The 27,034-nt window shown below is 38.1% G+C and overlaps 2 long non-coding RNA genes across 2 annotated transcripts; one reads left to right on the top strand and one right to left on the bottom strand.

Annotated features, from left to right (window-relative positions):
* The first annotated feature begins 5,769 nt into the window (after positions 1-5,769).
* On the top strand, positions 5,770-14,689 carry LOC136840920 (uncharacterized). The gene is made up of 4 exons (XR_010853784.1): positions 5,770-6,069; positions 6,297-6,408; positions 14,058-14,157; positions 14,558-14,689. It is a non-coding gene; the product is annotated as an uncharacterized lncRNA (long non-coding RNA).
* A 1,691-nt stretch (positions 14,690-16,380) lies between these two features.
* Positions 16,381-26,352, bottom strand: LOC136840921 (uncharacterized). The gene is made up of 3 exons (XR_010853785.1): positions 26,210-26,352; positions 24,416-24,509; positions 16,381-16,780 (listed from the first exon to the last, which is right to left on the bottom strand). It is a non-coding gene; the product is annotated as an uncharacterized lncRNA (long non-coding RNA).
* Positions 26,353-27,034: the final 682 nt, after the last annotated feature.

The raw sequence follows: 27,034 nt of genomic DNA, 5'->3' as shown, positions 1-27,034 counted from the left end.
AATATCCCTTTCTATCTTTCTTTCTTTATTATTTCCTTCCCAGAGATTTATAGACAGGCAAGACAGGCGATACATTTTAAACTACTTCGATTCAGCAGCCTGTAAATACATCTTATGCATGCTGTTTGTTCATTATGCAACTTTACCCTGAGCGGCTTATAAAATTTTGTAGGTCTTGTTTTTTAAATATGGTATAAACTTAAAAGAGAACATGTATGCATTACTTGAATGCACAAAATCTTACTCTATAAAAATAGAGTAAGATTTTGTGCATTCAGGTTATGAGCAATAAAGATGAACTTTAGTTTGAGCATATTCTGAGAGTTTATAGAATCTCATTCACAATTGTTCTTAAGTCAAATAGTGAAGAGAAATACATTTGAAATTATTCAGAAGAATGCAGTTCGTATCTCGTTTAAATAGTTAAAAATGTATATCAAATAATGTTAATAATTTGACAGTGTGTACCAGTCTAAAGAATGCATTGTTCCTAAGGTGTCAAAATGCTGCGTACATACTCATAAACGGCAATGGCAAGTCGTATGATGCACCTTCAGGAAGTGAAAAAGATTTTGTGATGGGTTTATTAAAAAATTCTGTTTTGCCTACTTGATTACAGTAATTTTCATCACCTTGCTGGATTCGATTCACATTTCACTTACCCCAACTGGAAGTCACTACAGGCTCGCCTTCACGTGTCTGAAAGATTTTATGTCAAATTATGTGAGGTCTGAAGGAATATGTTCGCATTTTTTCATTTTAATGTTTTTTTTTATTTATTTGAGACATTCTTTGGTCAAATGGAAGCCTGTAGCACATCTGCTGGAAGGTAAAAAGCAGCTGCCACTATTATTCCAACAGTACCAGTAACCTGATGTCTAGACTAACCCCTTTTAGATCGTCCTATCCTCTACCTCCCTACACCTCTGAATTACATATTGTTTTCACCAACCCATTTTCACCAGATCAATATAAGCTATCTTGAAGAACAAATCTATTTTTTGAATGTCAGATCCAAAGATAATATAATAAGTTTTGGTAGTTTATGTATAAAGCAGTCAAAACTCTTTAAATTAGGAGAGTTCATTATATCTAAAGCTCTTCTTAAAATTCAGAATCGATGCTTAACTTTCCGTTTTATCGCCGCTTATAATCAAATTTATTGCTGTCCCTCTGTATTGTATATAATATATATACGAAATACACAACACACACACACATCCACATATATATATATATATATATATATATATATATATATATATATATATATATATATATATATATATATATATATATATATATATATATATATATATATATATATATATATATATATATATATATATATATATATATATATATATATATATATATATTTTTTTTTTTTTTTTATGGTAAGCCCGGACTGAACCATCCGGCACATAGTCCCATTAAGCAGTTAATTCTGTTTTGGTGTTCGATACCACATACTTTTCTAGGAAATTATCGTAATTCAAGAGATAATCAATTAGCTGAATCGTGGGAATTTCAAAAGTTTAATTACAAATGATTTTTATTTATGTATATTTTGCAAGTAGGCTTCTATGGATCTCCTTTCAATACTTTTTTTTTTATATAACAACGGAATTGGCACCACGTGTTAATCTGCTGGTAATGGTTCTTCGCTATTTATTACAACTGAATTAATGGCATATATAAATCTGCTAAGAAATAATTGAAGCAATCAGAAATCACATGGTTATTTAAAGGTACTGAAATAATGAAAAGACAAAAATGAAGTTCTAACGCCCTTTGGATTAATATGCACTGATTATTTAAGTGTAATAAAAGGAAGAACAATTGCAGAAGAAAGTGGCCATGCAAGGGACTGAAACTAGGACTGGTATGGGTACACATAAGTCTTTTCCTGGAGGTCGACGGAGGAAATAGTCTGCCACCCCGACCGCTTTAAAGCTTTATGTATCAGCAAAATGAAGGGTATTTTTTGGAGTTCTGAAGATGAGACACTCGTGTTGCCTTAGGGTACAAAAAATGCAAATGCAAAGTTTTAATGACAAGTTGTCAGTCTCCAACTACTCTCGGTGAGTTATTTGCAACAAAAACATCGAAACTTGAAGGAGCGAAAATGTGTCTAGCGGGCAATTGCTGAAATGTGCAGTGATGAAATGGAGTACCTTTACTCTGGAATGTATAACTACGGTAGGAATATGAATTTTGTTCACAGTTATTTTATATTTCCTCAGAGCAGAAAACCCTTTTGTCCATAATTCATTTCCGAAGTAGAGTAATTAGTGTATTTATTCAAAGGTTTTGTCAGTCAGAGACTAAAAAAAGCTTGCTTACATGACACGAATCGAACTCCGTTACAACCAGTGAATTTTGCTAGCGTAAATGTCAGTGACTCAACTAGTTAAACCTGTTAGAAATGATGAGGAAGGTTTGAACTGAATTCCCTTAGTCCAAGGGTCTGCACCAACCCACATCCCCATCAACATCTACCAATAGTTAATATGAGCCACCAACCACATATAGAGATCATTGGACCATATTTCATGAATATTTATAATTTTGCATCAAGTTATGTCCTTATTGGTGGTGAATATTATACTTTAGCTTGTAATATTTTGATATGAAAGTGAGAATTATATAAAATATTTTTATCTGTATCTAAAAATTAAAACAATAGATGTTTTAGTTCGGGTCTTCTGTGAGACAATTGCTAATTATTATTTTCATTTGCACTGATGTAAATATATTCCGCACTAACAATTATAGGCCACTGAGTTGTAATGAATCTCTAATTATTTTATTTCCTGAGATCAAATTAATAAGATTCTTATAAATCTTTGTGTTGGTGTTATTATTATCATCAATATTTGGCATGCTGAATACCACATTAGGAATAGAAAATGATATACTACGAATTATTTTTAGATTATCGGCAAAAACTTTCAAAGGACTCCTTATACAGTAGTCTCGTTGGTCACCGAAATACATAGGTTTCCTTTCAGATCGAAAAGGTTTGTTCATGATTATTGCAAGAAGGCTTTCCAGTCCAGATAGTGGTTTTAACACCTATTTTGCTCTTTTGGGATGACTCTTCTTCAGAATTCTAGTCCTCATTTTTTACATTTTATCGTTTCCTTTTGCTAAGTAGATATATCGATTAATTTATTTTTCGTACGTATTTCTGTACTAACTTTTCTTGAAGACAATGTTCATGTGCATTTGATACTTGCGTTGGCATTGAATCCTTACGAACAAATTTGAAAAACTGCTCTAGTCCCACCAGCCAATGGTAGAATCGCTCTCAAAACCTTCATTTCACTAGCTATAGCATAAAAAGCCTCAACCAATGAGGGAAGGCGATAGAACAGATATCTTCGTGGTGGAGGTCTCTGATTGGCAAAGCCAAATTTTTGTTGAATTCTTGAGCAGTTCTAAGTCAGCCATAGTGGTGTACAAACGATTTTTGAAGCTGGTCGTTATTTGTATTTGCTTCCATGGTTATAGCATGCAATATTTTGTAAGTAACTGTTATTTTTCTTGTCTTATTGGTGTAAAGCATATTTGTTTAATATCCGGTGGTATTTATCCGGCTATAGGTTAATTAGTATAGGCATTTTTTATAGATTGGGCAAGAATCCCAGTACTCGTAAGGGACCACTGATGGTCTCGCGAACTACTCTTTAGGGCTCCAAATGGTTTTAGCTGGAAAGTTGTCAGTATTTCAAGGTACCCGTTCGTTTTGAGATATTCCATTTGTGGTTGGGTAGAAGCTTTGTTAGGGATAGTCTTTGCATGTTCGATGTGCATTAGCGTCGTGAGCACGCGGTCACTGAAGCCTTTTGATCACAGACTCTGGGTAAGGTGACAAAGAAGAAGGCAGGTCGATTTTAGGGCCCAGCAAGTACTCGCTCAGCAAACTCCTCTTATTAATGCACGTGAATTTCATGCACTTACGTTCACAAGAGGCCTTTTTTATTTATGGTGTTTAAATTTCCATCCTCTGCCATTTATAAACTCTTTTGGCAGCCTGAAGTTGCAGCAGCCACGCTTGTCAGTGAGTTGGCACACGAGAATAACAATAGTTTTTATATTTATCGTGAGAGATTCTGTACTTAAAGGAACTCTCTCTCTCTCTCTCTCTCTCTCTCTCTCTCTCTCTCTCTCTCTCTCTCTCTCTCTCTCTCTCTCTCTCTTTAAATAGTTTTAACTTCTGATCTACAGCTTTTTGTTTTCCTGTAGGTAGTAGTAGTTGCTATTCATAGAATTTTGACCACCGGTCGATTCTACAAAACCAAAGCTGTATTCTGTGAAATTACAAGATGCGATTAAAAAAAAAAACTTTGAGAGCTGTCTAATTTAGTGTTCTATGGTGAAAATGGGGAGGGTTAGTTTTCCGTGCGTTACGTAACGAATTTTCAGTGTCAGGTAATGAGAAAAGGGGTTCTATATAAGAAACCATATTAAAATGGAGTTTGCATAAACATCCCCATCTTTTTATGTAATGCCTTTTCCATTCACTTTCAGTAAAAAAGCAGGATCGAATGAGGGGAGAGAAGTTGTGCCTTGAAATTTGTTGACTTGGAATTTGGACTAATCTCGGTGCCCTTAATAGGTTTTCTAAATTTTCTCATTTGGGTGAATGTCGTATACGGCATTCCGGTTGGGGTTGGTATGAGTAACAATTCAGAAAGAAAAGTGTTGGGTCATCTCAACTAGCATTAAGCTGTTTCATCCTAATTTGAGGTTAACATCAACCGCAGTAGTTTTCGTCTGTTTCTGATTTTCCTTAAGGTTGCTGGAGGATCATCATAGTTAGAAAGTTGGTTCCCAATATTTACACGAGTTTATGTCCATTAAACGCAAGCTCTTAATTGGCCTAACAATTCCAAAAGGCGGTTTTGATTAAACTTTGTTTTTATCGACCAATTGTTCTTATCGACCAATTGTTCTTATCGACCTGTCAGACTGGTAGGATTTTGTGAAGTTGTAAAGCAAATAACCCCCATGAATACTCAAGTATTTAGCTAGGTGTGTGACTAAGCTAAAAAGAACTCTCTCTCTCTCTCTCTCTCTCTCTCTCTCTCTCTCTCTCTCTCTCTCTCTCTCTCTCTCTCTCTCTCTCTCTCTCTCTCTCTCTCGTGTGTGTGTGTTTGGTTTTAAGCCATTAATTAGGCTGGCTGCTTGTAACCATCGAAAGTTTATGATGAGGACGTAACGAAATTTTGAATATTCTTTGGTGTCCCTCGTAGGTTGAAGTTAATTTTAAGCCATTGTGTGATGTGATTGTCGTCCGAAATATACATGAAGCTATTTTATTATTTTATTCAAGTTATATGCTAGCATTTCTGGAGTTCAAAGGCACATGTGCTTTTTGCGATAACAGTTAACTGACATGGGAAGCTCTCTGTGGTCTATTGTATGGCGTAGGCATTTCCTTTACCGAATCTTAGAAAAGCTTTAACATTTGCGTACATGAGTAGAGTATACTGTAGAGGACGTCGACATTATTAGGTTCTGACCCCTTTTCTATTTACTGAAATAGCTTCAAGAAAATTATTTTTGAATTTCCCCTCAGTTGGTTCAGCTAGAATGATTTTTTTCTTGATTACAGTCATCAGGTCTGAGACAGAAATCAACACAAATACCGCAGTTTTGCTGACAGTATTTCATCTTGCAAGGCGTCGTCATTTGTGATGGTTTTAGGTGAGTCCTCTGTTTCAATTTCTTTCATTCGGAGTCAAGAAGGTTGCCTAAAGGTGTGATGCAGGTTCCTGTTTATATATATTCTATAAATTTAAATTTTTGTTGTCTATAATTTGATAGTACAGTAAACTCACATAACCTAAGCGCATAGTAACTGTATTCCTGATTTTTTTTGGTGTTCTGGGTTTTTGGTGTTGTCAGAGTTGTCAGTATTTCAGTTTCTAATTAGAATTATTTCATCATTAGGTAATGCAGTCCTTAATACAAGCCCATCACAACTCTTGGATCATCTGTCAAAGCGCGTGGAGAGGACTCGAAAATTCCTCACGAAGTCAAGTGGTTTATCGCAGTATCGTAAGTTCCCTTTTATAATTTATTTGTTTTTCCATTATTCTTTTAATAATATATGTGCTGTTTTACTGATTGTCTTTCTAACGCTCATAATCAAAACTCATTTTGTGTATTTTGCTCTTGATTTGCTTTGTTGAATAGTTTGTGTTGTGGGGGGCAGATGGCGACCATAAATTTGTAGTTTTGTATTTCGTTTTACTCATTTTTAATTTTAATATTTTCCTTTTTAGGTTTCAAATACGTCAACGAAAGTCGTGTCACTCGCGCTGGCATATCGTTCCAGGCCTGCGTTGATGAATCACTCAGTAGTCAGTTAAGAAGCTTCCCTAAAAACAATATACAGTAAGTGTTCCTATGATTATATATACTTAAATGCTTTCCTTTTGGTTTCCCATTAAGGAGTCTGCAGTAATTTGAATGTGCATACAACGGGTAATTTGTTTTGGGATGAAGTTAAGGATTTGATGTCTCAGTCCTTATGCTTTGTAGAAATTAAAATTTTCTTACCATTATAGCTATCTGAGGCTTAAGTTTGGCCACATGTATGCCGCTCTCTTTAGTTTGTAGCACTCGGAGCCTTTATTTGTCCATATATCAACGAGTGTTCTATAATGGAAAGATTTTCGCTTGTTCACTTAGTGTTGCTAAAAGTAGTACGAATCTTAGTAGATCGTTCATCACTCAGGAACTCCAAATTTTTCTGCCCTTGATTGGGATTAGTTTTAATAACATTTTAGAACAGTGCAACCATAAAACCTTTATTACTAATAGGAATGGGATAGCGGGTAAATTTCACTACTCTGTTGGCAATGCATATGTGAAGATTTGCACTAATCCTGATTTTTTATTTGGTTTATCTGTCCGTTTGGATTGCTGTGATAATTATACCAAAAAGTGGTCTTCATTGTTGACAACAAATGATCAGATTTTGTGAGAGATGGCAATGAAAATTTTGAGGAGAAGGACCTTTTATGGAGTTGCCTAGAGACGATGAATAGCTCTGAGCAGTACGGGATACTAAAAAAATCTAGGACTATATTAACACTGAAATGCCAAGGGTGTAACACAGTCTCCTTGGTTAAGATACTTTACAGTAATAATCAGTGCTTAGCCTTAGCGGAGGTTTGTGGTCTTTGGGTGCAACTTATTTGCAACTTGTTTGCAAGCCCATTAATGGGACGTTCCACTTTCTCAATATGTCCATCAGCATCGAAAAAGAAACTACCCTTGTCACCTCCGGCATGGAGGCTGAATGCTGGAGACGGTTTTTCTGCGGCTGTTTGTTAGTCTGATGATGCTAAACGTTGAAGGGATATTTAGGAAAATTTGACCAAACTTTTAACAAGTTGAGATTTTGGTAAAGATAGGAATGTAACTTTGGAGGTAGACTGCGTAGCCTTTGAAAAGTTTTGAGATCCTCGAATGCTTTATTATTGGTTTTTGAATATATCCAAAAGCTTTTGCCTGATTACTTGTCGGTCTGAAAATATTAGATTAGATTTTTCTTGTTGTGTTCGAGCGGTTGACATGCTTAAAGTACAATTTTCTCTAGAAAATGCTGAAATTTGCACAAATAACTGTTTTATCCTTTTAATTCTGTGGTAGAATCTGAGGCCATTTTGAATACAGTACTTGAGCGTTATTTTCAGAGTTGTCTGTATGTTGGGATGACACCTGATGCATGTGGCCAAATTTACCTAATGAATTGTCATCAGATAAGTCTAGCCTTGGCCTTCCGTTAGCACATACAAACTGACAGAGAAGCTTCGTAACTCCACGCTTTTAGTCGCTTTATTTTGACCCTCTCCCCTCCCCAGTCTCGTTGACCCATTGTGTTGTGGGTGCTGGGTGGATGGTTGGTGGGGGGCGGTTCTCGGAGAGTGCTTATGCAGAACTCGATACGTAACCAGTAGTAGCTCTAAACTCAGTTAGCTAGGCTTACCTTTTAACTGTTCCTTTTTAGTCTTCTGTAAAAGAAAACTATTGTGCCGGCTTTGTCTGCCCGTCCGCCCTCAGACCTTAAAAACTGCTGAGGCTAGAGGACTGCAAATTGTTATGTTGATCATCCACCCTCCAGTCATCCAGTATACCTAAATGCAGTCCTCTAGCCTCATTAGTTTTTATTTTATATAAGGTTAAAGTTAGCCATAATCGCACTTCTGGCACCTGTATAGGTACCAACAACAGAGGCCACCACCGAACCGTGGCTGAGTTTCATGGGCCGTGGCTGAGGCCACCACGGGACCGTGGCTGAAATTTTCATACAGCATTATGCGCTGTACAGAAAACTCGATTGCACCGAAGAACTTAGGCGCACTTTCCTTGTTTCTTCCTTGACCTGACAGGATCGATTTTTGGAGGACGTTGTGTACGCGACTTTGAATAGTCATTTTCCAGCCGTTTCAATCTATACCCTCATCAAAAGAGGGAATAGATTTTCTCTCTCTCTCTCTCTCTCTCTCTCTCTCTCTCTCTCTCTCTCTCTCTCTCTCTCTCTCGTCTGTTCCAGTACAATAGTGCGGACTTTGGTTTGTTTTATTAAGGGTTTTAAAATCCAGTAGGATGCTGTTCAAGATTCAGAATTTCTTTCCGGGAACCACTGAATAGGATTATTTCAGGCATGGAACGATTTTCATGCAGTGTTTCTAATATATATTATATATATATATATATATATATATATATATATATATATATATATATATATATATATATATATATATATATATATATATATATATATGTGTGTGTGTGTGTGTATGTGTGTATGTAAATTTAGCTATTAAAACTCATGTCAGCAGCACGAATATCCAAACAGAGTAAAGTTTAGAGATATTTTTATGAAATTTAGGTATGTCATTTACAATGAATTCTTATATCTTTTGTAATGATGGTTGATTATTACTTTTGTTCCACTGGAAGAGCGAGTGAAAGTTTTCAAAAATACACACCAAAACCATTTATTGGCTCGTGAGATTGTGAAGGAATAATAATAATAATAATAATAATAATAATAATAATAATAATAATAATAATAATAATAATAATAATAATAATAATAATAATAATAATAATGAAAAGTTAAATCGAGATTGTGATTCACTTTTCACGAAAATGAATAACGGCAGTTTCCAACTTTAAATCGTAATCAGATTCACTAAACAGACAACTTAATCCTTCCGTGTTAGATATATATGTCATGATAAACAACATATATTTGTTGACCTTAATTTTGAAATAGTCAAAATATTTTAATTACTTTTCAAACTGGCACAGCGATCGCTCAGCTCCCGTTTTTTTTTTTTTTTTTTACGACAACTCTTTGATATTGGCTTTCTCGTGAAAAAAAAACTCAAGAAAATTAATAAACTGGCTACAATAGGGTATGTAAAACCATGTATGCAGGTGACAGATTCTGATGACGTGGTGTGGTAGGGCTAAGCTCGCTCTGTGTGTGTGTGTGTGTGAGAGAGAGAGAGAGAGAGAGAGAGAGAGAGAGAGAGAGAGAGAGAGAGAGAGAGAGAGAGAGAGAGAGAGAGAGAGAGGGGAAATCTCGCAGTGGCTGACGTATTCTGGGACATTTTGGTATCCAGTATGGTCGGTTGAAGGTCCTCTTTTGATCGTAAAGTTGCAAATTTTTAAATTACGATTTTTCATCAGATACAATTTCCTTAAGCAGAATATCCATTGAAACAGAGTATCATGTTGTTTTATGTTTCATTTTCTTACTGGTTGAAAATGGTGTGAAGTAAACATGATATTTTTTCTGACAGATCTGTGAATTTTCAGATTTTTTATTCAGGGACTTCATTGTAACTTTGTTGCTTGTGTCTGTCAAGTTTCAGCCACGTCACTGGCCGTTTTAACGTAACTCGTCCGTCTTGACAATCGCGAATTTTAGCTTGTCATGTCCAAACAAGGAGCCCATTTGACGCCTACCTGTTGTAAGGCTGTTAGCAAGACATGTGTTAAAGATCTCTCTCTCTCTCGTCCATTTTCGGATATAATGAAACTTATGTTTATTGGTATTTTCGTTAAGAACAGCTGTTGCACGTTTTTTAATCGATGGAAAACGTCTCTAGTGATGAATAATGTAGGTTCTTAAATACCAGGCGGTTGTCGTCTCCGTTCAGATAAGTTAACGTTGCCATGCCATTCAGAAAACCGTTTATCTAATCGCCTGCGTTGTGTTCACTGGTGTAAATCGTTTATATTAGTAATGTTTGAGTCGCACTGATATATTCCACTTCCACAAGACTGGTAAGGTGGTTTGAAGTTCTAAGTAACCTCGCGTTCAACCACTCATTCTTCAAGGTTGGCGCCGACGCCAGTGTTCAGATAATGTCAGTCAAGTCACCGACGGTGTACTGTAGATGCTTATGGCCTCTGGGAATTCCCGCCCAATTGAAGTACGGGACGAAGGGCCACACCATACTGTCGCAGTGGGGCCTATTCTATTCTGGGGAGGCTGGGTAAGAATTCTTCTTCTTCGTTTTAACGTGCTTTTTCCCATGTTTATATTATGGGGTAAGCACGATGCCTTCTTTGAAGGACTTTGATTTGGCGTTGGGGTAGGCCGTAGCCTCGATCGGCTGCCCTGGGAGGCTGGTTAAGAATAATGTGCATTAATGTATACAAGTATGTTTGAGCACATGTATGTGGAAGCTGAGTGTATGCATGTGCATGAAAACATGCATAGGTAATCAGTAGGCACACGCTACAAAAATACACAAACCATTAAAACGTTAAAAGGTGTTAAAAATATTAGTAGCGCACTTTTTTCCTCAAAGTGGAGACCTTAACCTACGGTTATCCATCGATTTCATCGAGGTTGAGACCGGCCATTGGTTATGTTTTATTAGTGAATATTTTTTGTATTACATGTTCGTACTGATCTAAATTCAGTGCTTTTGACAGGGTTGTTTGCATGCATTACTGAATACTTTCGAGGTTCTGAGAAGATTTGCTTTTGAATTTTGTGTACTTAAGAGAGACTGTCAACAAAGTTAGTGTTTCACTATGGTTGAATTTCGGAAGCAACGTTTTTCCTTTTTTTCAAATTCTTTCTTTGTTTTTTGCATCTTGCATATCTAGCCTTAGAACCCTTTGCTAGACCGAAAATAAGTCTGTGTTCTGAAGTTTGCAAATGGTGGCATGTTATTTAGGACTTTCGTCCGTGCTGCTTGCCTCCGTACAGCCATAAGGCGTCCCCAGTATATAGAGCGATCTTTCAGTAAAGTTAACTTAATTTTTAAGATTTGACGTTGTTTTCTCTCGACAGGTTAATTAAAAGTTGAATTGGTTCTTTTTCTCTCTCTTGTCTTGTACGCTTATTGCCTTTACGTGGACATTAGCCTACTTTGTGATCTTTTGGGCCTTTTTAATGGGTCTTGCACTACTTATCCGTCTTCTATAACCGCTTTTGAATGTGTTTGACAGCGCTCATTTGGTCCTTCAAACTGGTCTCCTCTGGTGTATATTTTTTTCCAAGATTTTGCAGATTGTTTAAATCATGTTTTTAATGTATAACTTTTACAAAAACGAATGATAGTTGCTGTTAAAATTTTAGTCTTCAGCTTTTTGCGAGGCTTTATTTTTGCACTTCCTACAGTAGATATAATTGCCAAGATACAGAAAGCTTGTTCAATGTTGGAACACGTTTCATTCAGTTTGAAGCTGATTAAATACTTGTCAAGAACTTAGCAATTTGCCAAAAAACTTATTCTCAGCCACTAATTCAACCCTCCATCTTGACGTAGTGTTCGAATCCGATTGAGTTCGGTTACTTCCACGGCCTTGCTAAGAGTTTAGCCAGAACGATATACAGTGCAGGAACTTTTATTAGAGATTTTACCGGAAGCAGTATTACCCTGTCACTGGAACCACATTAAGAAAAAGACTAGGAATCTTCTTGCCAGGAATGTTTTGCGGAGACATTCGTTTTAACCTTGTGTTAATTTGCTGGATCTTTCTCTTGAATATGATTATATGTACGTATGCCTCTCTCTCTTAGAGAGAGAGAGAGAGAGAGAGAGAGAGAGAGAGAGAGAGAGAGAGAGAGAGAGACTGAGACTGACTGACTGACTGACTGACTGGAGTGATCACTCGTTCACCATTTGTGTACAATCATTCTCTCTCGTGCATAAGATTAATTAAGAATTTGATTCAGTGAGTTATTTTTCCAATTATCGCTCCCGATTATGGTCTAATGTAGGTTAAAAGTTCTTTAGAAATCTGATAAGTTTTGGTTCTAAGTATTTCTTGAAGGTTCCCGACTTTCATGTAAAAAGTTCCTTCATTATGCAGGTACTGGTAACGACAGTAAAATAATCTTAAACGTACCTCACAAGCACTTACAAGGTACCAAGTGATACCCATTGTCCCGCATGTTTCACGTGCCTTTTCACAGAGTGATCATACTTTATTTTCCTGACGAGTTTTATTGCATTATCGATCTTATCGATGACATTGTAGTAATACCAAAGAGTAGGTCTTGTCTCATAATTAGATGTAGAGTTAATAAGAATTTGTTTCGGAAGTAGCATCTCATTTGTAGATTGTGAGGAAAGTCCCTCGTTAAATTACATGATACCAATAATAATTTCACAAATTGTGGGTCACTCCCCCAAGCACAGAAAACGCACGGCACTTACTGGATTCATGACCCCGATACCACTCCCGTATCTGATCAGATATAACAGGAAGTGTTCATGTTTTTTTAGACAGGCAGTTAAAGTATTTTGAATGGTTTTTTAATAGAGTAATTTCAATCCCTAATTATTCCTCAATTACACACTGTAAGCACGTATTTGGTATGGCTAAGTATTTTTTATGGCTAATGTAGTTTCCCTAGTTTTCGCCTATTGGTTAGTAAAGGTCACAAAATCGAAACGTGCGTGCACAAGCATCTGTCGTTGTGACTTTAGAATGTGATGCTCCCGTATAGTTTACTTTTAACTTAATTTATACCTTCGTCAGCCACTATTATTATTATTATCAGTTGCCCTTCACACCGGGCTGTTAAGGTTTGTTGCAAATTTCATTAACGCTTGGTAATTTACAAGGCAGGGTTACAATGCCACGTCCAAATCTTAATATAAAAAGGCAATAGCAAACGCTGAATTTCCAGATGCTGTTCACCGGGATTTGCAAAAGCCGATTCATTATTCAACAGTATTTTTGATGAATTATCATGGTTAGTTTTAAGAGAATCGTTGATCCATTGCTTCTCTTGCCAGTCTGTCTGTCTTGCGAATTTCTGGGGTCTTCTGATTCTGGTTGGTGATCGCAATCAAAGTTCAGTATAGGTCAAATCGATTTGATGGTTATGGATTGTAGTTGTGCTCAAGTTTCAAACATTACACCAAAAAAAAAAAAAAAAAAAATACTAACTTGACAAATAGGAACTGACAACCTCCTTCCTGCAGTTCGTTTAACTGCGGCTGTCGTACCCTATTCTCTCTGCCTACCTTCTGACAAAACTTACATGGCCTCCTGGTTGCAAAACTATTCTGGTGCAAGAGGCATTCTAGGCTTTTCAGTAATGAGTTGAAGAGGCATTTGTATCAAATGTTACTAAGGTTCAGAACGCAGAGGAGTAGACAAGAAATGGTAACAGTCTTTCTGTCAATGGGGTTTTTAATGTGATTTTAGTAATGGTACAGTATATAGATAACTGAATGCTTTTCTTCCGAAGTTATTTTCATAAATAATTTATGGCAGCATTTGTCTTCTCGCTATTAAAAAAAGGAATTGAAATAAGGGCAAATGAGGTCATGGTATCCATTCTTGATGTTTTGTTAGCAGTGCACTAGTAAAGGCTCAACGTTTGCCATTCCTTCCCTCTGTCGATGATATCAGCAGTGTCCGTCAAGCCCTTAGTTTTGTCTAATTTTGTTAATCACTTGTTGTATATCATGATCCTCTCATTTTAGAGAATCATGGGGATTGGATGAACTGTTGTATATATATTATCCTCTCTTATTTTACAGAGAATTATGGGGATTGGATGAACGAGAGAGAAACTGAGGAAATGCAGAGGAAGAGGATCGTCATAACAGCAGGGCATCTGTAATCATTATTAATCAGCTGGTAATCTAGGGAATTTTTTTAAATGTTTTTGTCCTCCTTTACAAACATTTTTGTATTTTTTTATTTTTTTAAGACATATCAGCAGCCTTTTTTTTGCTGCGTCCTTGGCTGTCAATAAGACATACCTATCAGCAAATTTTTGTTTATAAATTTTAAAGGACTGCAGTTTTGATTTTGTATGAAAAATGCCTTGTAAATTAGGGAAAGCTGTTTGAATTTTGTGGAAAGTAAACTAAACTTTTTTATCTAGTAATTACAAGTTAAAGTTTCTATAAATAAAATAAAATATTTTAAATAGCCTCACTACAAAATATAATTTTAACATTTTATCCTTTACTGACCAACTGGTTTTACAGTTAAGTATTTTTGGAGATGGACGTTTTTGCACTGCTTCTTACAGGGTCCTTGGCTGCATCCTCCTCCACTGTCTGGAGAAAGGAAACACCCGACAAACCAAGGAGGGCCTGCTTCTTACAGGGTCCTTGGCTGCATTCTCCTCCACTGTCCGGAGAAGTTAACACCGAACAGGGCCTGTTTCTTACGGGCTGCATCCTCTGCTACTGTGTGGGGAAAGGTAACACCTGACAGACCGAACAGGGCGTGCTTTTTACGACGTCCTTGGCTGGATCATCCTCTACTGCTGGCAGACCAAGCTGGGCCTACTTCTTTAAGGGGTCCCTGCCTGCAACCTCCGATGGGCCTCCTTCGTACTGGGCCCAGGGCTGTATCCTCCTATACTGCTGACAGACCAAGCAGGGTCTGCTTCCTACGGAGTCCTTAGCTGCATCCTCCTCTACTGCCAACAGACCGAGCAGGGCCTGCTTCTTACAGGATCCTTGGCTGCATCCTCCTCTACTGCTGACAGACCGAGCAGGGCCAGCTTCTTACGGGGTCCTTAGCTGCATCCTCCTCTACTGCCGACGGGTCTGCTTCCTACGGAGTCCTTAGCTGCATCCTCCTCTACGGCCAACAGACCTGCTTCCTACGGAGTCCTTAGCTGCATCCTCTTCAACTGCCGGTAGACCAAGCAGGGCCTGCTTTCTTATGGGGTTCTTGGCATCCTCTTCTACTGCCGACAGGTCTGCTTCCTACGGAGTCCTTGGCTGCATCCTCCTCTACTGCCAACAGACCAAGCAGGGCCTGCTTCTTACAGGGTCCTTGGCTGCATCCTCCTCTACTGCCGATAGACCAAACAGGGCGTGCTTCTTGGCTGTATCCTCCTCCACTGCCTGACAGACCAAGCAGGGCCTGCTTCTTACAGGAGTCCTTGGCTGCATCCTCCTCTACTGCTGACAGACCTGAGCAGGGCCTGCATTCTTACTGGGGTCCTTTGGCTGCATCCTCCTCCTCTACTGCTGACAGCTGAGCAGGGCCTGCTTCTTACAGGAGTCCTTGGCTGCATCCTCCTCTACTGCTGACAGACCAAGATGGCCTGCTTCTTATGGGGTCCTTGGCTGCATCCTCTCTAATGCCAACAGACCGAGCAGGGCCTGCTTCTTACGGGGTCCTTGGCTGCATTTCTCCTCCACTGTCTGGAGAAGTTAACACCCAACAGACCGAACAGGGCCTGTTTCTTACGGGGTCCTTAGCTGCATCCTCTTCTACTGTGTGGGGAAAGGTAACACCTGACAGACCAAACAAGGCGTGCTTTTTATGACGTCCTTGGCTGGATCATCCTCTACTGCTGTCAGACCAAGCTGGGCCTGCTTCTTTAAGGGGTCCATGCCTGCAACCTCCTCTACTGCCGATGGGCCTGCTTCTTACTGGGCCCAGGGCTGTATACTGCTGACAGACCGATCAGAGCCAGCTTCTTACGGGGTCCTTGGCTGTATCCTCCTATCTCCTATACTGCTGACAGACCGATCAGAGCCAGCTTCTTACGGGGTCCTTGGCTGTATCCTCCTCTACTGCTGACAGACCGAACACTGGGTCTGCTTCTTTACGGGGTCCTTGGCTGCATCCTCCTCTCTACTGCTGACAGACCAGACCAAGCAGGGTCTGCTTCCTCTCTACGGAGTCCTTGGCTGCATCCTCCTTTACTGCCGACAGACCCAAGCAGGGCCTGCTTCTTACGGGGTCCTTGGCGATGGGCATCCTCCTCTACTGCTGACAGACCAAACAGGGGCTGCTTCTTCCTTGGCTGCATCCTCCTCCACTGCTGACAGAGACCAAGCCGGGCCTCCTCTACTGCTGACAGACTGAGCAGGGGTCCTTACGGGGTGCATCCTCCTCTACTGCTGACAGACCAAGCAGGGCCTGCTTCTTACAGGGTCCTTGGCTGCATCCTCCTTTACTGCCGACAGACCAAGCAGGGCCTGTAAGGGGTCCTTGGCTGCATCCTCCTCTACTGCCGACAGACCAAGTCCTTGGCTGCATCCTCCTCAACTGCTGACAGACCAAGCCAGGGCCTGCTTCCTCCTTACGGGGTCCTTGGCTGCATCCTCCTCTACTGCCGACAGACCAAGCAGGGCCTGCTTCTTGGGGTCCTTGGCTGCATCCTCCTCTACTGCCGATTGACCATGCAGGGCCTGCTTCTTACGGGTCCTTGGCTGCATCCTTCTCTACTGTCCGGAGAAAGGTAACACTCCCATCCCTGACCACCAGTCGACACCGACTTGCACTCCTGAAAATATGGCGATCGATTGATTACCTGTAAAATGTGGCTATTTCCTTTCTATAGAGTAAAATATTACTATTACATTACTACTATAAAGAATACATTACATCTTGACATCTGACATCTGATCAAATCATACGACTCCACAATTTATGATGCACAAGTAATGACAATAATGACGCGCATCTCGGATTCTAATGGGATTTATGGTAATATGACAAGCAAACGCTGTACCATATAAAGTAGATTTACAACAATAAAACATTGGAACACCAAAGAGAAATGAGATTTACCACTTATTAACATAATACCACCTATTTATAAAATAAGTACACTTATCACTTGCCTTTAAGCACTACTGTTATTTGACTTATGAAATGTTAAAACTAATAATAGCCGCTGCCACACTAATCTATATGCACGTCCCCATTTCCGCAAAAGTTTTAAGAGATTTTGGCGTACCTGGCAAAAAGAAACGAGATTCCAAAATAGTCAAGACCCCCTGCAACATTACACGTAGGGCCCCGTCACAATAACTGACTCGAGGCCACACTTTTAAAATGTTGCCCAGGAACCAGCATTCTCTCTTCCATAATTCTAAGGTCTTTGTGTGGGAGATATTTTTTTTATTACTCGACCAGGCCGCAAGCCTTATATTTTCGCTATATTCGACAGGGTATTTCCTTCTCTTCATTTTTTAACTTACGGTTACATATACAAGATCTTAATGCATCAAAATGACTGCTGTATACTTCAAGACATTTTGAAGTTGACCCAACTTCATTCGCCTTTGACGGTTTTTTTATTTGCACAATGTCAAAGGCTAAACGCTAACAATAATGATCATGTTTTGTAAGGGAGAGAAAGGGTGTTGTTTCATCCTTGAAAAGGGCAAGCTTTTTCTTTCATAATTCCATTATTCGACAAGCTATTTCCATTTCGTAATCCCATTATTCGACAAGCTATTTCCATATTATAATTCCATTACCTCAAATAATGCTAAGTGAAAATAAAATACAAAAACTAATATTTCAGTTACATATTTGACCAAACTCCATTCGCCCCTGACAGTCGTATAATCTATATGACTAGTAAGAGTGAAGCGCCAGAAAATTACTTGGAAATATAAAATTACTTTGGTTTATTTCATGGGGAAATCTGTGCCTAACGCACATTTTCGCCTATTGGCATTCGAAATAGCTACTAAATGTGGACCGTTAATCAGCACAAAAAAAAAAATAATCTTTAAAAAAACAAGCTAGATCCTAGCCTCTCTCTCGAAAACTAAACTGACCCCCCAAAAAGCAGTCCGGTAAACCAAAGTGGTGCCATATATTGGACAACACTAGATTCGAAATCCCAAGACTCACGGACAAACTGAAAACTATCCTTTTGTCATATTTGACCTCCTCCAATAAAACTAGTGCTTTACCTCTAGTAGGTGGTCTAGGTATTTTGGTGTCTTATTCCTTATCGTTAAATACGTCAAAACGCGTTCAAGGCAGTTTTAATCAACTAGTTTTATTTAATGTATATTTTTACAATAAGTACACATATCCTTTGCCATTATAGTCGTTAATACAAATACTACAATTGGTTACCTGATAAATATTACTAAAGAGCTACTATATTATCGTTGCATATTATAACAAGCTTTCAGTACTTACAGAAATTACCTTTGGACTTTGCTTCTGTGCGTGCTACACCCACAACAGACCTACGCACGTCCACAAGCGAGACAGAAAATTATGCAAAGAAAATTATACAAATAAACGCCTAAAACGTGCAGTAGGTAGTGAGAGGCAATGATTCTACTTGTCGTAGAACATGCAAGTACAGAGAGGAGAAAAACTCGTACTGTCGTCTGTTAGTCTTAATGCTACTATCCCATTAGTCTATACAGAAATACTGTAATCATTCATAACAATATTTAAAGAGTAATTTCTTTTCAGTCAAGAAAAACTCCAAATCGCCCTTACTAACTACAGTTACGCATCTTTTAATTCCGACCTCTAAAGCTCTATGACCTGCTCTATGAGCAAAAGGCCGGGGTGGCATTAAGCCAGCTTAATCAAAAACCTCCATATACATGTGTTGCTGATCGCACAAACAAACAACTTTTCAATAGGAATAGGCCTAAGTTACATCTAACATTCAATAATGCCTGTCAGCCATCTCTGCAAAATGTCTACCATATATTCATTCTCTCCAACTTATGAATATTCATAACTGCTCTTCCTTAACACAGCTCTTAACTGTTATTTCATTTTACCAACACCCGTTAGCATTTTATCATTTGATTATTCCACCTCCCTTTCTCCCACTCATGATCCCACACCATTTATATAGATCCACAATAACATTTATACCAAACGCCAGAGAAGCTTCAATGATTTTTGGCAGTCTTGCGGAATAGGTCACAATGAAGCCCAAAAGCCTACCCAAACTTAGTCGCGTGCTATACGATTCTGACGCATCCCTGTTAAACCTCACATGTTATGAAGGTTAAACGGTGCTTCGTAAATGATTCAGTCAAGGGTGAATTTGGATGAATGGAACGAGATGGGCGAAAGCTGAATAAATGACGTGTGAAGAATGAAAGACTTCATTTACTCAATTTATACTTTATCCTGCACAGTGGGACTGGAAATTGGATCTGGGCTTTCTCTACTTAAATGAATCAACATGATCTCTTAAAGTTGGGTAGACGAACTAGTAGGGTCATAAATTGAGACCACATGCCCCCGTTGAAATACACAAAGAACCTGTGGAAAAGATATTGTTCATTTCCGACAGAAAATTAAATGAACAGGAATCGAGAAAAAGGAATGCGAATGTGGACAATAAACCTGCACGAAGGCTCTGTAAATCGCAAATGGCTTTTATTCAACAACAAACGAAAAGCTCTATTTCCTCTTCTCAGTTAAGTGTAAAATATAGAAGCCAGGGCTTAGATCATTCAAAAAAGCACATATCTAGAAACCAATCATAGCATTTATAAAAAGAAGTCAAAAATTTTCAACAACCCTTGTAAAAATGTCTTCAATTCAAAAGTAAAAGAAATGACACTGACATCACACATGCTAAGGAAAAAACTGCACTTAGGGGGCCACCACTATTGTTAAGCCCTTTTGAATATATTCCATCCTCCTGCGTGATAAACAAGCAGACCGAATTCCCTTCTTCACCGACGAAGAAATTTGTAACTGCTATGGTTTACTGAAGGCCTGAAGCATCAGCTGATGAAGAAACCGTGAGAAGCACAAATCGTCAATGGAGTCTTGAATGAAACCATTGACAGTTGGGTAGCAGGCTTGACGAGACACCAACCACCCGCTGATATAAGAACACTAGAGAAAAATAATGGCCTTCTACAACAAGCCTTGGACCTCGTTCTCTAGAACGATACTATCCTTTCGCCCGCATTTACAGAATTATGTCACGCTACTCCTCACACAACACGGATTATACAACTCAACTAACGACTGCCAATAGCAAGTCCAAAACCTGGACAAATGTGGATGGGTTGGGTTTACGTTCGTCCTTAAGGACATGCGGAAAACATAAAATAGAACAGATCCCCAAAATAAAAATAAGTTCAAGATGAAATGAAATTCAGAACGCGACAACTTACAAGTTGGTAATTACTTGGAAAAATCACCGGGGAAAGAGAAATACAGCAAGTTATGTACAAATGAAAATGTTATTTGTGGAATCGTTAGGAAAAAACAGATTAGCAGAGATGCTGTTTTGAATAAATGCGAATACCTGTTTTACGCAGGAGATAAGGTGTATAGAAGCTGAACAAAGAGTTCACTGAGATAAGTAAAAGTATCGTAGAATGGTGGCCAAACAAGACAAAACCAAGTAAGTAAACTGGTTATGAATAAAATGGCTTATGTAACTGAAGTTGTACGATTCCATAAAACAATGAAAATTAAAATGTTAAGAAATTAGGTAATATAACTGTTCTCGTTATATTTACCAAAACAAGTAGAGCCAGAAGAAAAGCAAAAACTTTTAAAAAGGTTACCAGATGAAGTGACAAATGCCAGTCTGAGCGAATACTGGTAGTAGTAGTTCTAAATAGCAACATCGGAACTGTGATAGTTGGTTTCGAAGTTTTAGAGAGACGATTTATAACGGCAGACAACAATCAAGACGACGTAGCTTAAGAAGCCCAAAGAAAAGTTATTATTCAAGAATGGGGAATTGGAACAGATTGACTTCTGTCAAGTACATATGGCGCAAAGAAAGAATTCCACTGTTATACCAAGTGAGACATCTTTCATACACTTACACTGCTACTAGGTGAATTGAAGAAAAAGAGGCCAAAATAACAACAGCATGGTAAACGTAAAATAAGGCCAAAAAACAGTATCAAGGAAAAGAATCAGTAAATATAGGATTACAGAGTACAGTGTGTTACGATGAAGACGGAATGTTGAGAGAGAGAGAGAGAGAGAGAGAGAGAGAGAGAGAGAGAGAGAGAGAGAGAGAGAATCAGTCAACATAAGGTAGTTAAAGAGACGGGCGCATTCCAACTCCGGCAAGAAGACGGGAACCACGTAAACAAGAAGAGGAGATAGGAAAAACTCAACACGGCTGAACAAAAAGCAAGAGTATTCAGGGTAATGAAATGATTGAGCAAAGATGGAAAGGATGTGTTATGAGCAAGGTTATGAGAAACATGAATATGGAGATTAGTAAAAAAAAAAAAAAAAAAATACACACACACTTAACGATTGAGGCCGTATTTTGAATATCATCTGAATGAACGAAAATGAAATCTGAACTGGAAGATACTTTTATGGTAAGAGGGACTGATGAATTATATACTAAATATAAAAATTACCTGGTCAAAAAGCTGGAGTAGTTCAAGACAAAAATTCCAAGAACCTTCTGAAATAACAAGTGAATTACTATTGGCAGTTGGAGAGCCTGTCACTGATAAGCTAACTTAACATACGAAAAACTGATATAGAAAGTGGTTAAAACCAGAAGAGTGGACAAAAAGGGTTTGACAATAATTTACAAAGGAAAACGGATGCACTAATATTTTCAAAAATATGCAGGAAAGTCATAGTTTGGGCATTCTGTGAAAATACCGGAGGAGGTGCAAAGGGAAAGGCTAATACAAATTGGAGAAACTATTACCAGAGGTATCAGTGACAGACGCTGCATGAAATGTACCATGCAAAGAGGAAGCGTCACGCTTTTTCAGATTTACAAAACTTGCGAAGGCATTGAATACCAAGATACTTTTAGATATTCATTATGAAAACATGGGGAGACAAAAAACCGAGGTCATCATGTTACTGTACCACAATACAGAAATGAAGGCAAAGGAAGGTGTATCCAAAAAATTTGTGAGAAATGTCGGTGCCCTAGAAGGGTCAGCCTCGAGGCCTCTGCCATTTATCATAGTAATGGAGGAAGCCACAGAAGAGTGATGAAAGTTAGATCCCAATGATGTGTGGTGTGTGAAAAAAAAACTGCAATTCTACTTGGAAATTCAGAATCCTACGGGCCCAAGGGCTCCAGTAAGAAAAGTACTGTAGTATAGAAAATAAACTGAGAAGCAAAGAAGTAACAACGGAATGAGCGATCAAACAAATATCTTTTTAAAAGGAGGAAAAGCAAAACTATGGATGCTGCTGAAAAGGTCAACTTAGTATCATGAAGCAATGTAACAAATTTCGTCGCAAGGGATGTTCAGGGTTTCAAAGTTTACATTAAGAGATTTCTGATGTCCGTGATATATGAAAGAAGCCAATGAGGATGAGAAAAAGGTGGGATGCCATGTTGTGATGGAAGGCCAGATCTTTGAAGCAGTTAAGAAATTCTGGGACCTTTAGGACACTTTGAACGGTGAAGCAGGCATTGAGAGAGCAGTAAGAAAAGATATAGTAGAAGCCTACAGGTAGTGAATAGAGATTGCTAAACCACTGGGAAATACAAATAAATATACATACCCTATAAGTAGAGCCAAGACTTGCGAGTAAAATATAGCCTATGCTACTCACCCTACATAGCAGCATTGAGGGTGATAAAAAGGAACATGAAGCTGAAAAGGTGTCCCTTTGCAATTCTAAAGTTCTATGCCTAAGTACCATGGAAATATTGTACTGTAATAAATATGAGGATGAGACCGAAAGATTTGACGTCCAAAGACTGGAAAATTAACTGATATTGAAAGAATAAGATGGTTTGGACATGAGATAGTAAGTGGGGAACAGAGAGTCAGAAATATATTTGACATAAGAGTAGTAGGAGGAAGACTTGTACAAAGGCCCAGAAAACTATGAAAAAGGGGCATTGATCGGATGGAAATTCAACCTGACAGTTCACAAGACAGGAGTGGAGAGAGTGAGTTCATTTCACGCTTAACCATATCAAGAAAAGAGCTGAAGTGAAAACGTTAATAATGATGGTTATTAGTTCAGCTGATTTGGAGAAAGGAAATCACCTTTTGTTTGAGAGGCTAAGAACTTGGCGTTAGAAATACAAATAAAAAAGAGTTTCTCTCCAAGAATGTTCATTCGTTTACTCAAACTTTGCTTATTTTATATATTTCAGATGGTCAAAACACTGAACATCAAACACTTTCCAAGCCAATCGGCTCATTTGTTGATCATTTGACGCCATAGGCAAGTACAATATTCATAAAATAAGAAACGGAAAGAAATGACGACAGCCTTTACATTTTAAAGAAGTAAGAGTTGCGCGTAAAATATTCAAATAAGAGTTGCGTTTGAAAGATATTCAAATGATAAAGTTGCCTGTGAAAGATATTCAGTGATAAGGCTCTTGGGTAATTGAATTTTATCTTAAGAAGCACTTGTTCAGCCCGTTCCTTTCTAGCAAAAATCAGCCAGTCACACAACGGGGTAAACCAGTCACTCCCTTACACCTTTCAACTCTTCAAACTTATGCCTTTACAATTCCAGATTAACATTTATCCTATTCTACAGTAATTTTCAAGAATATATTCAAAATACTTTCCTTTCTGGCAATCTACTTCATTTATCCTCTTTATTCTTGGACCTGTTTGTTGGACATTGCTTATCTGTGGTTGACTTTTTCGAAAATATGCGTAATTCTTTTTCCATACAGTGGCTATTATAATGGGCAAACCAAAGCCAACACTTCGCCCTTATTTCATAAGCTTTTAGCACTTTTCACTTGAAAATACCTTCCTTGGAATCTCTCCCTTTCATGAATGCTTTCATCCTGTCCTGACTGAATTTTCTACTTTTTGAAAGCTTTAACTACGAGGGGCCACTAGAAAAACAGCCAATACCTAGGTAAACACGCCTTCCATCTTTGCTCACTTTGATTGTTTAGTCCAATAATTTGCTATAAAGAATGTTAGTCAGCAGAGTTGCTCGTCAACTATAAATTAGTCATTTTGATACTGTGTTGACGTTTAACATCAAAGTCTATAGGTCACTTCAATCCCTTTTACTTTTCTATACATATCAACAGCTACTACATCCAAACAGGAACTTCAACCCATGGTGCGTTAATCACCTAAAGCCACAAATTTAATAGATCATACGTATGTTAGAGGGGACAAGGTTAAATATACAAAAACAGCAGTGCTAACAACAGGAATCAAGACATGTATGATGGTCTTACTTTAATGTTATGATCTTGTTATGCATCAACGTTTGTCCAACGACGGGAGCTTGATAATACAACCTTCCAAAAGAGATTGGCTCTCGGTAGATATCTGAAAAAAAAAAAATCTATGTCATTCGTAAACCACTGAGCTGATCAAGCTCTCCCTAAATTAGATTTTTTTAATTTAAAATGGTTACCTAGCAACGGGATTGTGTGTGTGTGTGTGTGTGTGTGTGTGTGTGTGTGTGTGTGTTCTTGTGTGTGTGTGTGTAGCTGAGAGAGAGAGAGATCTAGAGAGAGAGAGAGAGAGAGAGAGAGAGAGAGAGAGAGAGAGAGAGAGGTTGGAATGGGGAGACATTGAATTACATCTGCAAAATTATGCACACTGAAGGAAGAGAGAAACATCCGTTAACAGCTCGGCATCAATTTCACAATTAATTACTTAAAGAATATTTAAAGCAAAATTAAAATGAGAACCTGTAGCTTCCAAAGCATGCTGACCCCAAAGCTCCAAGGGACATTATCATTCCCACTATTGATTTTATTCCTAGCATTTACTTGTAAACACTTTCAGTATATATCAAGAATTCGACTCAAAAGATGCAGTATTGTTATTGTCATTATCATTAATAATTTTGAAAAACTATGCCTCTGTTGACCTGAACAATATATCATGTGCTTGGTGGCTTGTCATCCAAAGAAAATCTTAGTGAGAACCAGAAGGGCAACATTCAGTGGAACCCCATACCATCCTCATTTCTATAAAATCAGTCATTGATATTATGATTCATTTATTGAGGTTTATCCCAAAGTCTCAACTGGAAAGTGATATCTGCAGTTTGTAGGAAACTAGCATACCGTAATACCTGGAGTGAAAAATTGCTAAAATAAACAAAAATTTTCTTTCCTATAAAAGAGCAATTCAGTCTTCGACACCATAAGTGCAGAAACACTCAAATTAGTACGATGCTGTCAATACCTAAATGAATTAAAGGTCAATATCAACGTGAAAAAACCAGACAAAGTTATAACAAAACTCTTATTAAAGCATATATTTAGCATAAAAATGCAAACTCCTTCTCTAAGTTCATACTTTAGTAAGTGGGTAATTCGAAGATCCATAGTCTCTAAGCATTTTAAAATGCATGATTCGCTTAAGTCATAAAAATACGTGCCGTGACATATCTTAATTTTGATTGTGTAAACGTTTCACTGCGATTGTGAAATATCTCAAAATAAGCAAGCAACATTTGTCAACTGTTGCATGATTGCCGGCATACACCAGTACGCCGAAAATAATTTATTAAACATTCTTGAAAACTTCACAGGCTTGAATAAAATCATTAAGATTGCAAAAAAATTGCCCTTGTCATACAGTTTTAGGGTCGCATTAGATTGAAAATATGCCCTCCTTACGATAATGACGTAAATATGGAGACGACGTGAGGGGACTGCAGGACATATTTTTCGTGGCACAAATTTTCTAAGGTATATATCCCTCGTATCCCATGACAGACCGATTATACCCATGCTTGAGAATCTGAGCAGTAGGTTTGCAATGTACAGACTGAGTTAAAACCCCATGTTGGTAAGAGATTACTTAACTGAGAAAACTAATGCAGTAGTCAATCATGTTCATTTCCTGTAGCTTTCAACATTTGGCCGCAGTCGTTTGCAATCTTCAGCGACCATTCAAAGCGAATGTTCGCAAAGCCCTACACTGAATCCTGCAGCAATATATCAAACACTCCACACTTGGGGAACCAAGAGTTTGTTGACGGAAGCAGAATAAACACTCTCGGCACATACCTCTACTTAGTCCAAGAAACGGTAAACCACAAGAGCTCTTGAAGGTTGGTCCTGGAAAACACAAAGAATAGCATAACAGTAAGTTATACAAAATATTTTCTGTTAGCTGGTGCAAAACCTTATCAATCACAAAAAGCGAACTTACAGAAGTTACAGGTGCAAAAACGTCTCCTTTTGATCTACAAAACGTTTCTTAAAAAAAAAAAAATGTAACAGTGTTGCTTGGCATTATCACCAAAGCATGGTGATCAAGGCTTATCAAGATAAACTTTTCAAGTCCAGGCAGCGGTACAAGTGATGGCTACTAACTGATGGAAAATACAAAAATCGTAATTGGCAAACCAATGGATGAGCGATACTGTATATATATGGTATAACAAAATCTGTGCTGTAAGGGTAGCTGCTAATCTCGACCACATATACAAACTGACTGACACAGTCAAACCAAATGATTCTCTCTTATCAGTTACTTCTCTTATCTTTTACTGGAATTCTCTGGACCTGTGCTTAGCATAAGCAGTTGGCTCAATGGATACTGGTTTTTGAGGATTTTCTTCCATCTATTAGTTATATGCCCAGACTAGTTTGACAGTAAGATTTTGAGGACTTATTGCACTACACCAAAAATATATCTGGTTTAGGCCTAGTTATTACAAAAATTAAATATTTCAGCGGTACTCAGATCGTTATCATTGAAGGAGCTATTCCAGCATAAAGGCAACAATCCTCAAAAATCAACTGCTAGCGATAACAATTAAATCCAGTTCGAGGAATACCACTCAGGGTTAAATTTACGGCCAGGCAATCACACTCGGACCCAACATC

This window comes from Macrobrachium rosenbergii, chromosome 8, assembly GCF_040412425.1.
Source record: "Macrobrachium rosenbergii isolate ZJJX-2024 chromosome 8, ASM4041242v1, whole genome shotgun sequence".
NCBI lineage: Eukaryota > Metazoa > Arthropoda > Malacostraca > Decapoda > Palaemonidae > Macrobrachium > Macrobrachium rosenbergii.
This window is presented reverse-complemented; position numbering and strand designations above follow the sequence as displayed.